Source organism: Engystomops pustulosus, chromosome 9, assembly GCF_040894005.1.
Source record: "Engystomops pustulosus chromosome 9, aEngPut4.maternal, whole genome shotgun sequence".
NCBI lineage: Eukaryota > Metazoa > Chordata > Amphibia > Anura > Leptodactylidae > Engystomops > Engystomops pustulosus.
In genome coordinates, this window is record NC_092419.1 from 1365356 (window position 1) to 1378437 (window position 13082).

Sequence of the window (13082 nt, forward strand, 5' to 3'; positions counted from 1 at the left end):
AATAAATGTGATACAGTCAGTAATAAATGTGATGTAGTCAGTAATAAATGTGATGCAGTCAGTAATAAATGTGGAGCAGTCAGTAATAAATGTTGAGCAGTCAGTAATAAATGTGATACAGTCAGTAATAAATGTGATGTAGTCAGTAATAAATGTGATACAGTCAGTAATAAATGTGGAGCAGTCAATAATAAATGTGATGCAGTCAGTAATAAATGTGAAGCAGTCAGTAATAAATGTGATGTAGTCAGTAATAAATGTGATGCAGTCAGTAATAAATGTGGAGCAGTCAGTAATAAATGTGATACAGTCAGTAATAAATGTGGAGCAGTCAGTAATAAATGTGGAGCAGTCAGTAATAAATGTGATGCAGTCAGTAATAAACGTGATACAGTCAGTAATAAATGTGATGTAGTCAGTAATAAATTTGGTGCAGTCAGTAATAAATGTGATGCAGTCAGTAATAAATGTGGTGCAGTCAGTAATAAATGTGATACAGTCAGTAATAAATGTGATACAGTCAGTAATAAATGTGGTGCAGTCAGTAATAAATGTGATGTAGTCAGTAATAAATTTGGTGCAGTCAGTGGTACATGTGGAGCAGTCAGTAATAAATGTGGTGCAGTCAGTAATAAATGTGGTGCAGTCAGTAATAAATGTGATACAGTCAGTAATAAATGTGATGTAGTCAGTAATAAATTTGGTGCAGTCAGTGGTACATGTGGAGCAGTCAGTAATAAATGTGGTGCAGTCAGTAATAAATGTGGTGCAGTCAGTAATAAATGTGGTGCAGTTAGTAATAAATGTGATACAGTCAGTAATAAATGTGGAGCAGTCAGTAATAAATGTGATGCAGTCAGTAATAAATGTGGAGCAGTCAGTAATAAATGTGGAGCAGTCAGTAATAAATGTGATACAGTCAGTAATAAATGTGATGTAGTCAGTAATAAATGTGGAGCAGTCAGTAATAAATGTGGTACAGTCAGTAATAAATGTGGAGCAGTCAGTAATAAATGTGATACAGTCAGTAATAAATGTGATACTGTCAGTAATAAATGTGGTGCAGTCAATAATAAATGTGATGCAGTCATTAATAAATGTGATATAGTCAGTAATAAATGTGATGCAGTAAGTAATAAATGTGGAGCAGTCAGTAATAAATGTGATGCAGTCAGTAATAAATGTGATGCAGTCAGTAATAAATGTGATGCAGTCAGTAATAAATGTGATACTGTCAGTAATAAATGTGGTGCAGTCAGTAATAAATGTGATACAGTCAGTAATAAATGTGGAGCAGTCAGTAATAAATGTGATGTAGTCAGTAATAAATGTGGAGCAGTCAGTAATAAATGTGATGCAGTCAGTAATAAATGTGAAGCAGTCAGTAATAAATGTGGAGCAGTCAGTAATAAATGTGGAGCAGTCAGTAATAAATGTGATGCAGTCAGTAATAAATGTGATGCAGTCAGTAATAAATGTGATGTAGTCAGTAATAAATGTGGAGCAGTCAGTAATAAATGTGATGCAGTCAGTAATAAATGTGAAGCAGTCAGTAATAAATGTGGAGCAGTCAGTAATAAATGTGGAGCAGTCAGTAATAAATGTGATGCAGTCAGTAATAAATGTGATGCAGTCAGTAATAAATGTGATACAGTCAGTAATAAATGTGGAGCAGTCAGTAATAAATGTGATACAGTCAGTAATAAATGTGATACTGTCAGTAATAAATGTGGAGCAGTCAGTAATAAATGTGATGTAGTCAGTAATAAATGTGATACAGTCAGTAATAAATGTGATGCAGTCAGTAATAAATGTGATGCAGTCAGTAATAAATGTGGAGCAGTCAGTAATAAATGTGATACAGTCAGTAATAAATGTGATACTGTCAGTAATAAATGTGGAGCAGTCAGTAATAAATGTGATGTAGTCAGTAATAAATGTGGAGCAGTCAGTAATAAATGTGGAGAAGTCAGTAATAAATGTGATGTAGTCAGTAATAAATGTGATGTAGTCAGTAATAAATGTGATACAGTCAGTAATAAATGTGTTGCAGTCAGTAATAAATGTGATACAGTCAGTAATAAATGTGATGTAGTCAGTAATAAATGTGATGTAGTCAGTAATAAATGTGATACAGTCAGTAATAAATGTGATGCAGTCAGTAATAAATGTGATGTAGTCAGTAATAAATGTGGAGCAGTCAGTAATAAATGTGATGCAGTCAGTAATAAATGTGATGCAGTCAGTAATAAATGTGATACAGTCAGTAATAAATGTGATGCAGTCAGTAATAAATGTGGAGCAGTCAGTAATAAATGTGATGCAGTCAGTAATAAATGTGATGCAGTCAGTAATAAATGTGATACAGTCAGTAATAAATGTGGAGCAGTCAGTAATAAATGTGATGCAGTCAGTAATAAATGTCATGCAGTCAGTAATAAATGTGGAGCAGTCAGTAATAAATGTGATGCAGTCAGTAATAAATGTGATGTAGTCAGTAATAAATGTGGAGCAGTCAGTAATAAATGTGGAGCAGTCAGTAATAAATGTGATGTAGTCAGTAATAAATGTGGAGCAGTCAGTAATAAATGTGGAGCAGTCAGTAATAAATGTGATGTAGTCAGTAATAAATGTGGAGCAGTCAGTAATAAATGTGATGCAGTCAGTAATAAATGTGATACAGTCAGTAATAAATGTGATACAGTCAGTAATAAATGTGGAGCAGTCAGTAATAAATGTGATGCAGTCAGTAATAAATGTGGAGCAGTCAGTAATAAATGTGGTGCAGTCAGTAATAAATGTGATACAGTCAGTAATAAATGTGGAGCAGTCAGTAATAAATGTGGAGCAGTCAGTAATAAATGTGATGTAGTCAGTAATAAATTTGGTGCAGTCAGTAATAAATGTGGTGCAGTCAGTAATAAATGTGGAGCAGTCAGTAATAAATGTCATGCAGTCAGTAATAAATGTGATACAGTCAGTAATAAATGTGGAGCAGTCAGTAATAAATGTGGTGCAGTCAGTAATAAATGTGGAGCAGTCAGTAATAAATGTTGAGCAGTCAGTAATAAATGTGGAGCAGTCAGTAATAAATGTGATGTAGTCAGTAATAAATGTGGAGCAGTCAGTAATAAATGTGATGTAGTCAGTAATAAATGTGATGCAGTCAGTAATAAATGTGATGCAGTCAGTAATAAATGTTATGCAGTCAGTAATAAATGTGATGCAGTCAGTAATAAATGTGATGCAGTCAGTAATAAATGTGGAGCAGTCAGTAATAAATGTGGAGCAGTCAGTAATAAATGTGATGCAGTCAGTAATAAATGTGGTGCAGTCAGTAATAAATGTGGAGCAGTCAGTAATAAATGTGATGCAGTCAGTAATAAATGTGATGCAGTCAGTAATAAATGTGATGCAGTCAGTAATAAATGTGGAGCAGTCAGTAATAAATGTGGAGCAGTCAGTAATAAATGTGATACAGTCAGTAATAAATGTGGAGCAGTCAGTAATAAATGTGATGTAGTCAGTAATAAATGTGATGCAGTCAGTAATAAATGTGGAGCAGTCAGTAATAAATGAGGAGCAGTCAGTAATAAATGTGGTGCAGTCAGTAATAAATGTGGAGCAGTCAGTAATAAATGTGGAGCAGTCAGTAATAAATGTGATGCAGTCAGTAATAAATGTCATGCAGTCAGTAATAAATGTGATACAGTCAGTAATAAATGTGATGCAGTCAGTAATAAATGTGGAGCAGTCAGTAATAAATGTGGAGCAGTCAGTAATAAATGTGGAGCAGTCAGTAATAAATGTGATGCAGTCAGTAATAAATGTGATGCAGTAAGTAATAAATGTGATACAGTCAGTAATAAATGTGGTGCAGTCAGTAATAAATGTGATACAGTCAGTAATAAATGTGATGTAGTCAGTAATAAATGTTGAGCAGTCAGTAATAAATGTGGAGCAGTCAGTAATAAATGTGAAGCAGTCAGTAATAAATGTGGAGCAGTCAGTAATAAATGTGGAGCAGTCAGTAATAAATGTGGAGCAGTCAGTAATAAATGTGATGCAGTCAGTAATAAATGTGATGCAGTCAGTAATAAATGTGATGCAGTAAGTAATAAATGTGATACAGTCAGTAATAAATGTGGTGCAGTCAGTAATAAATGTGATGCAGTCAGTAATAAATGTGATGCAGTAAGTAATAAATGTGATACAGTCAGTAATAAATGTGGTGCAGTCAGTAATAAATGTGATGCAGTCAGTAATAAATGTCATGCAGTCAGTAATAAATGTGATACAGTCAGTAATAAATGTGGTGCAGTCAGTAATAAATGTGATACAGTCAGTAATAAATGTGATGTAGTAAGTAATAAATGTGATACAGTCAGTAATAAATGTGGAGCAGTCAGTAATAAATGTGATGTAGTCAGTAATAAATTTGGTGCATTCAGTAATAAATGTGGAGCAGTCAGTAATAAATGTGGTGCAGTCAGTAATAAATGTCATGCAGTCAGTAATAAATGTGATACAGTCAGTAATAAATGTGGAGCAGTCAGTAATAAATGTGGTGCAGTCAGTAATAAATGTGGAGCAGTCAGTAATAAATGTGATGTAGTCAGTAATAAATGTTGAGCAGTCAGTAATAAATGTGATGCAGTCAGTAATAAATGTGGAGCAGTCAGTATTAAATGTGATGTAGTCAGTAATAAATGTGGAGCAGTCAGTAATAAATGTGGAGCAGTCAGTAATAAATGTGATGCAGTCAGTAATAAATGTGGTGCAGTCAGTAATAAATGTGGTGCAGTCAGTAATAAATGTGGTGCAGTCAGTAATAAATGTGGAGCAGTCAGTAATAAATGTGGAGCAGTCAGTAATAAATGTGATGCAGTCAGTAATAAATGTGGAGCAGTCAGTAATAAATGTGATACAGTCAGTAATAAATGTGATACAGTCAGTAATAAATGTGGTGCAGTCAGTAATAAATGTGGAGCAGTCAGTAATAAATGTGGTGCAGTCAGTAATAAATGTGGTGCAGTCAGTAATAAATGTGGAGCAGTCAGTAATAAATGTGGAGCAGTCAGTAATAAATGTGATGCAGTCAGTAATAAATGTGATGCAGTCAGTAATAAATGTGGAGCAGTCAGTAATAAATGTGGAGCAGTCAGTAATAAATGTGATACAGTCAGTAATAAATGTGATACAGTCAGTAATAAATGTGGTGCAGTCAGTAATAAATGTGGAGCAGTCAGTAATAAATGTGGTGCAGTCAGTAATAAATGTGGTGCAGTCAGTAATAAATGTGGAGCAGTCAGTAATAAATGTGGAGCAGTCAGTAATAAATGTGATGCACTCAGTAATAAATGTGATGCAGTCAGTAATAAATGTGGAGCAGTCAGTAATAAATGTGGAGCAATCAGTAATAAATGTGATGCAGTCAGTAATAAATGTGATGCAGTCAGTAATAAATGTGATGTAGTCAGTAATAAATGTGGAGCAGTCAGTAATAAATGTGGAGCAGTCAGTAATAAATGTCATGCAGTCAGTAATAAATGTCATGCAGTCAGTAATAAATGTGATACAGTCAGTAATAAATGTGGTGCAGTCAGTAATAAATGTGATGTAGTCAGTAATAAATTTGGTGCAGTCAGTAATAAATGTGGAGCAGTCAGTAATAAATGTGGTGCAGTCAGTAATAAATGTGGAGCAGTCAGTAATAAATGTGGAGCAGTCAGTAATAAATGTGGAGCAGTCAGTAATAAATGTGGAGCAGTCAGTAACAAATGTGGAGCAGTCAGTAATAAATGTGGAGCAGTCAGTAATAAATGTGATACAGTCAGTAATAAATGTGATGCAGTCAGTAATAAATGTGGAGCAGTCAGTAATAAATGTGGTGCAGTCAGTAATAAATGTGGAGCAGTCAGTAATAAATGTGGAGCAGTCAGTAATAAATGTGATACAGTCAGTAATAAATGTGAAGCAGTCAGTAATAAATGTGATGCAGTCAGTAATAAATGTGATGCAGTCAGTAATAAATGTGGAGCAGTCAGTGGTACATGTGGAGCAGTCAGTAATAAATGTGGTGCAGTCAGTAATAAATGTGATACAGTCAGTAATAAATGTGAAGCAGTCAGTAATAAATGTGATGCAGTCAGTAATAAATGTGATGCAGTCAGTAATAAATGTGGAGCAGTCAGTGGTACATGTGGAGCAGTCAGTAATAAATGTGGTGCAGTCAGTAATAAATGTGATACAGTCAGTAATAAATGTGGAGCAGTCAGTAATAAATGTGATGCAGTCAGTAATAAATGTGATACAGTCAGTAATAAATGTGGTGCAGTCAGTAATAAATGTGGTGCAGTCAGTAATAAATGTGGAGCAGTCAGTAATAAATGTGATGCAGTCAGTAATAAATGTGGAGCAGTCAGTAATAAATGTGATACAGTCAGTAATAAATGTGATACAGTCAGTAATAAATGTGGTGCAGTCAGTAATAAATGTGGAGCAGTCAGTAATAAATGTGGTGCAGTCAGTAATAAATGTGGTGCAGTCAGTAATAAATGTGGAGCAGTCAGTAATAAATGTGGAGCAGTCAGTAATAAATGTGATGCAGTCAGTAATAAATGTGGAGCAGTCAGTAATAAATGTGGAGCAGTCAGTAATAAATGTGATACAGTCAGTAATAAATGTGATGCAGTCAGTAATAAATGTGGAGCAGTCAGTAATAAATGTGGAGCAGTCAGTAATAAATGTCATGCAGTCAGTAATAAATGTCATGCAGTCAGTAATAAATGTGATACAGTCAGTAATAAATGTGGTGCAGTCAGTAATAAATGTGATGTAGTCAGTAATAAATGTTGAGCAGTCAGTAATAAATGTGGAGCAGTCAGTAATAAATGTGATGTAGTCAGTAATAAATTTGGTGCAGTCAGTAATAAATGTGGAGCAGTCAGTAATAAATGTGGTGCAGTCAGTAATAAATGTGGAGCAGTCAGTAATAAATGTGATGCAGTCAGTAATAAATGTAGAGCAGTCAGTAATAAATGTGGAGCAGTCAGTAATAAATGTGGAGCAGTCAGTAATAAATGTGGAGCAGTCAGTAATAAATGTGATGCAGTCAGTAATAAATGTGGAGCAGTCAGTAATAAATGTGGAGCAGTCAGTAATAAATGTGATACAGTCAGTAATAAATGTGATGCAGTCAGTAATAAATGTGGAGCAGTCAGTAATAAATGTGGTGCAGTCAGTAATAAATGTGGTGCAGTCAGTAATAAATGTGATGTAGTCAGTAATAAATGTGGTGCAGTCAGTAATAAATGTGATGCAGTCAGTAATAAATGTGGTGCAGTCAGTAATAAATGTGATGCAGTCAGTAATAAATGTGGTGCAGTCAGTAATAAATGTGATGTAGTCAGTAATAAATGTGATGCAGTCAGTAATAAATGTGATACAGTCAGTAATAAATGTGATGCAGTCAGTAATAAATGTGATACAGTCAGTAATAAATGTGATACAGTCAGTAATAAATGTGAAGCAGTCAGTAATAAATGTGATGCAGTCAGTAATAAATGTGATGCAGTCAGTAATAAATGTGGAGCAGTCAGTGGTACATGTGGAGCAGTCAGTAATAAATGTGGTGCAGTCAGTAATAAATGTGATACAGTCAGTAATAAATGTGAAGCAGTCAGTAATAAATGTGATGCAGTCAGTAATAAATGTGATGCAGTCAGTAATAAATGTGGAGCAGTCAGTGGTACATGTGGAGCAGTCAGTAATAAATGTGGTGCAGTCAGTAATAAATGTGATACAGTCAGTAATAAATGTGGAGCAGTCAGTAATAAATGTGATGCAGTCAGTAATAAATGTGATACAGTCAGTAATAAATGTGATGTAGTCAGTAATAAAAGTGGAGCAGTCAGTAATAAATGTGGAGCAGTCAGTAATAAATGTGTTGTAGTCAGTAATAAATGTGGAGCAGTCAGTAATAAATGTGATGTAGTCAGTAATAAATGTGGAGCAGTCAGTAATAAATGTGATGCAGTCAGTAATAAATGTGGAGCAGTCAGTAATAAATGTGATGCAGTCAGTAATAAATGTGATGCAGTCAGTAATAAATGTGGTACAGTCAGTAATTAATTTGATACAGTCAGTAATAAATGTGGAGCAGTCAGTAATAAATGTGATGTAGTCAGTAATAAATGTGGAACAGTCAGTAATAAATGTGATGTAGTCAGTAATAAATGTGGAACAGTCAGTAATAAATGTGATGCAGTCAGTAATAAATGTGATACAGTCAGTAATAAATGTGATACAGTCAGTAATAAATGTGGTACAGTCAGTAATAAATGTGACGCAGTCAGTAATAAATGTGGTACAGTCAGTAATAAATGTAATACAGTCAGTAATAAATGTGATACAGTCAGTAATAAATGTGGAGCAGTCAGTAATAAATGTGATGCAGTCAGTAATAAATGTGATACAGTCAGTAATAAATGTAGTGCAGTCAGTAATAAATGTGATGCAGTCAGTAATAAATGTGGTGCAGTCAGTAATAAATGTGATGCAGTCAGTAATAAATGTGATGCAGTCAGTAATAAATGTGGTGCAGTCAGTAATAAATGTGATGCAGTCAGTAATAAATGTGGAGCAGTCAGTAATAAATGTGATGCAGTCAGTAATAAATGTGATGCAGTCAGTAATAAATGTGATGCAGTCAGTAATAAATGTGGAGCAGTCAGTAATAAATGTGATGCAGTCAGTAATAAATGTGATGCAGTCAGTAATAAATGTGGAGCAGTCAGTAATAAATGTGGAGCAGTCAGTAATAAATGTGGAGCAGTCAGTAATAAATGTGATGCAGTCAGTAATAAATGTGATGCAGTCAGTAATAAATGTGGAGCAGTCAGTAATAAATGTGGAGCAGTCAGTAATAAATGTGATACAGTCAGTAATAAATGTGATGCAGTCAGTAATAAATGTGGAGCAGTCAGTAATAAATGTGGTGCAGTCAGTAATAAATGTGGTGCAGTCAGTAATAAATGTGGAGCAGTCAGTAATAAATGTGGAGCAGTCAGTAATAAATGTGATGCAGTCAGTAATAAATGTGGAGCAGTCAGTAATAAATGTGATACAGTCAGTAATAAATGTGATGCAGTCAGTAATAAATGTGGTGCAGTCAGTAATAAATGTGGAGCAGTCAGTAATAAATGTGGTGCAGTCAGTAATAAATGTGGTGCAGTCAGTAGTAAATGTGGAGCAGTCAGTAATAAATGTGGAGCAGTCAGTAATAAATGTGATGCAGTCAGTAATAAATGTGGAGCAGTCAGTAATAAATGTGGAGCAGTCAGTAATAAATGTGATACAGTCAGTAATAAATGTGATGCAGTCAGTAATAAATGTGGAGCAGTCAGTAATAAATGTGGAGCAGTCAGTAATAAATGTGGTGCAGTCAGTAATAAATGTGGTGCAGTCAGTAATAAATGTGGAGCAGTCAGTAATAAATGTGGAGCAGTCAGTAATAAATGTGATGCAGTCAGTAATAAATGTGATACAGTCAGTAATAAATGTGGAGCAGTCAGTAATAAATGTGATGCAGTCAGTAATAAATGTGATGCAGTCAGTAATAAATGTGGAGCAGTCAGTAATAAATGTGGAGCAGTCAGTAATAAATGTGATACAGTCAGTAATAAATGTGATGCAGTCAGTAATAAATGTGGAGCAGTCAGTAATAAATGTGGAGCAGTCAGTAATAAATGTCATGCAGTCAGTAATAAATGTCATGCAGTCAGTAATAAATGTGATACAGTCAGTAATAAATGTGGTGCAGTCAGTAATAAATGTGATGTAGTCAGTAATAAATGTTGAGCAGTCAGTAATAAATGTGGAGCAGTCAGTAATAAATGTGATGTAGTCAGTAATAAATTTGGTGCAGTCAGTAATAAATGTGGAGCAGTCAGTAATAAATGTGGTGCAGTCAGTAATAAATGTGGAGCAGTCAGTAATAAATGTGATACAGTCAGTAATAAATGTGGAGCAGTCAGTAATAAATGTGGAGCAGTCAGTAATAAATGTGGAGCAGTCAGTAATAAATGTGATGCAGTCAGTAATAAATGTGGAGCAGTCAGTAATAAATGTGGTGCAGTCAGTAATAAATGTGGAGCAGTCAGTAATAAATGTGGTGCAGTCAGTAATAAATGTGATACAGTCAGTAATAAATGTGGAGCAGTCAGTAATAAATGTGGAGCAGTCAGTAATAAATGTGATGCAGTCAGTAATAAATGTTATGCAGTCAGTAATAAATGTGATGTAGTCAGTAATAAATGTGATGCAGTCAGTAATAAATGTGGTGCAGTCAGTAATAAATGTGATACAGTCAGTAATAAATGTGGAGCAGTCAGTAATAAATGTGGAGCAGTCAGTAATAAATGTGATGCAGTCAGTAATAAATGTTATGCAGTCAGTAATAAATGTGATGCAGTCAGTAATAAATGTGATGCAGTCAGTAATAAATGTGGAGCAGTCAGTAATAAATGTGATGCAGTCAGTAATAAATGTGATGCAGTCAGTAATAAATGTGGAGCAGTCAGTAATAAATGTGATGCAGTCAGTAATAAATGTGATGCAGTCAGTAATAAATGTGGAGCAGTCAGTAATAAATGTGAAGCAGTCAGTAATAAATGTGATGCAGTCAGTAATAAATGTGGAGCAGTCAGTAATAAATGTGGAGCAGTCAGTAATAAATGTGATACAGTCAGTAATAAATGTGATACAGTCAGTAATAAATGTGATGTAGTCAGTAATAAATGTGATGCAGTCAGTAATAAATGTGATACAGTCAGTAATAAATGTGATACAGTCAGTAATAAATGTGATACAGTCAGTAATAAATGTGATACAATCAGTAATAAATGTGATGCAGTCAGTAATAAATGTGGTACAGTCAGTAATAAATGTGATGTAGTCAGTAATAAATGTGATGCAGTCAGTAATAAATGTGATACAGTCAGTAATAAATGTGGTACAGTCAGTAATAAATGTGATACAGTCAGTAATAAATGTGATGCAGTCAGTAATAAATGTGGTACAGTCAGTAATAAATGTGATACAGTCAGTAATAAATGTGATGCAGTCAGTAATAAATGTGGAGCAGTCAGTAATAAATGTGATGCAGTCAGTAATAAATGTGATGCAGTCAGTAATAAATGTGGAGCAGTCAGTAATAAATGTGATGCAGTCAGTAATAAATGTGATGCAGTCAGTAATAAATGTGGAGCAGTCAGTAATAAATGTGATGCAGTCAGTAATAAATGTGATGCAGTCAGTAATAAATGTGGAGCAGTCAGTAATAAATGTGATGCAGTCAGTAATAAATGTGGAGCAGTCAGTAATAAATGTGGAGCAGTCAGTAATAAATGTGATACAGTCAGTAATAAATGTGATACAGTCAGTAATAAATGTGATGTAGTCAGTAATAAATGTGATGCAGTCAGTAATAAATGTGATACAGTCAGTAATAAATGTGGTACAGTCAGTAATAATTGTGATACAGTCAGTAATAAATGTGATGCAGTCAGTAATAAATGTGGTACAGTCAGTAATAAATGTGATGTAGTCAGTAATAAATGTGATACAGTCAGTAATAAATGTGATACAGTCAGTAATAAATGTGGTACAGTCAGTAATAAATGTGATACAGTCAGTAATAAATGTGATGCAGTCAGTAATAAATGTGGTACAGTCAGTAATAAATGTGATACAGTCAGTAATAAATGTGATACAGTCAGTAATAAATGTGGTGCAGTCAGTAATAAATGTGATGCAGTCAGTAATAAATGTGGTGCAGTCAGTAATAAATGTGGAGCAGTCAGTAATAAATGTGATGCAGTCAGTAATAAATGTGATGCAGTCAGTAATAAATGTGATGAAGTCAGTAATAAATGTGGAGCAGTCAGTAATAAATGTGATGCAGTCAGTAATAAATGTGATGCAGTCAGTAATAAATGTGATGCAGTCAGTAATAAATGTGGAGCAGTCAGTAATAAATGTGGAGCAGTCAGTAATAAATGTGATGCAGTCAGTAATAAATGTGATGCAGTCAGTAATAAATGTGGAGCAGTCAGTAATAAATGTGATACAGTCAGTAATAAATGTGATGCAGTCAGTAATAAATGTGGAGCAGTCAGTAATAAATGTGGTGCAGTCAGTAATAAATGTGGTGCAGTCAGTAATAAATGTGGAGCAGTCAGTAATAAATGTGGAGCAGTCAGTAATAAATGTGATACAGTCAGTAATAAATGTGATGCAGTCAGTAATAAATGTGGAGCAGTCAGTAATAAATGTGGTGCAGTCAGTAATAAATGTGGTGCAGTCAGTAATAAATGTGGAGCAGTCAGTAATAAATGTGGAGCAGTCAGTAATAAATGTGGAGCAGTCAGTAATAAATGTGATACAGTCAGTAATAAATGTGATGCAGTCAGTAATAAATGTGGTGCAGTCAGTAATAAATGTGGAGCAGTCAGTAATAAATGTGGTGCAGTCAGTAATAAATGTGGAGCAGTCAGTAATAAATGTGATACAGTCAGTAATAAATGTGATACAGTCAGTAATAAATGTGATGTAGTCAGTAATAAATGTGATGCAGTCAGTAATAAATGTGATACAGTCAGTAATAAATGTGATACAGTCAGTAATAAATGTGATACAATCAGTAATAAATGTGATGCAGTCAGTAATAAATGTGGTACAGTCAGTAATAAATGTGATGTAGTCAGTAATAAATGTGATGCAGTCAGTAATAAATGTGATACAGTCAGTAATAAATGTGGTACAGTCAGTAATAAATGTGATACAGTCAGTAATAAATGTGATGCAGTCAGTAATAAATGTGGTACAGTCAGTAATAAATGTGATACAGTCAGTAATAAATGTGATGCAGTCAGTAATAAATGTGGAGCAGTCAGTAATAAATGTGATGCAGTCAGTAATAAATGTGATGCAGTCAGTAATAAATGTGGAGCAGTCAGTAATAAATGTGATGCAGTCAGTAATAAATGTGGAGCAGTCAGTAATAAATGTGATGCAGTCAG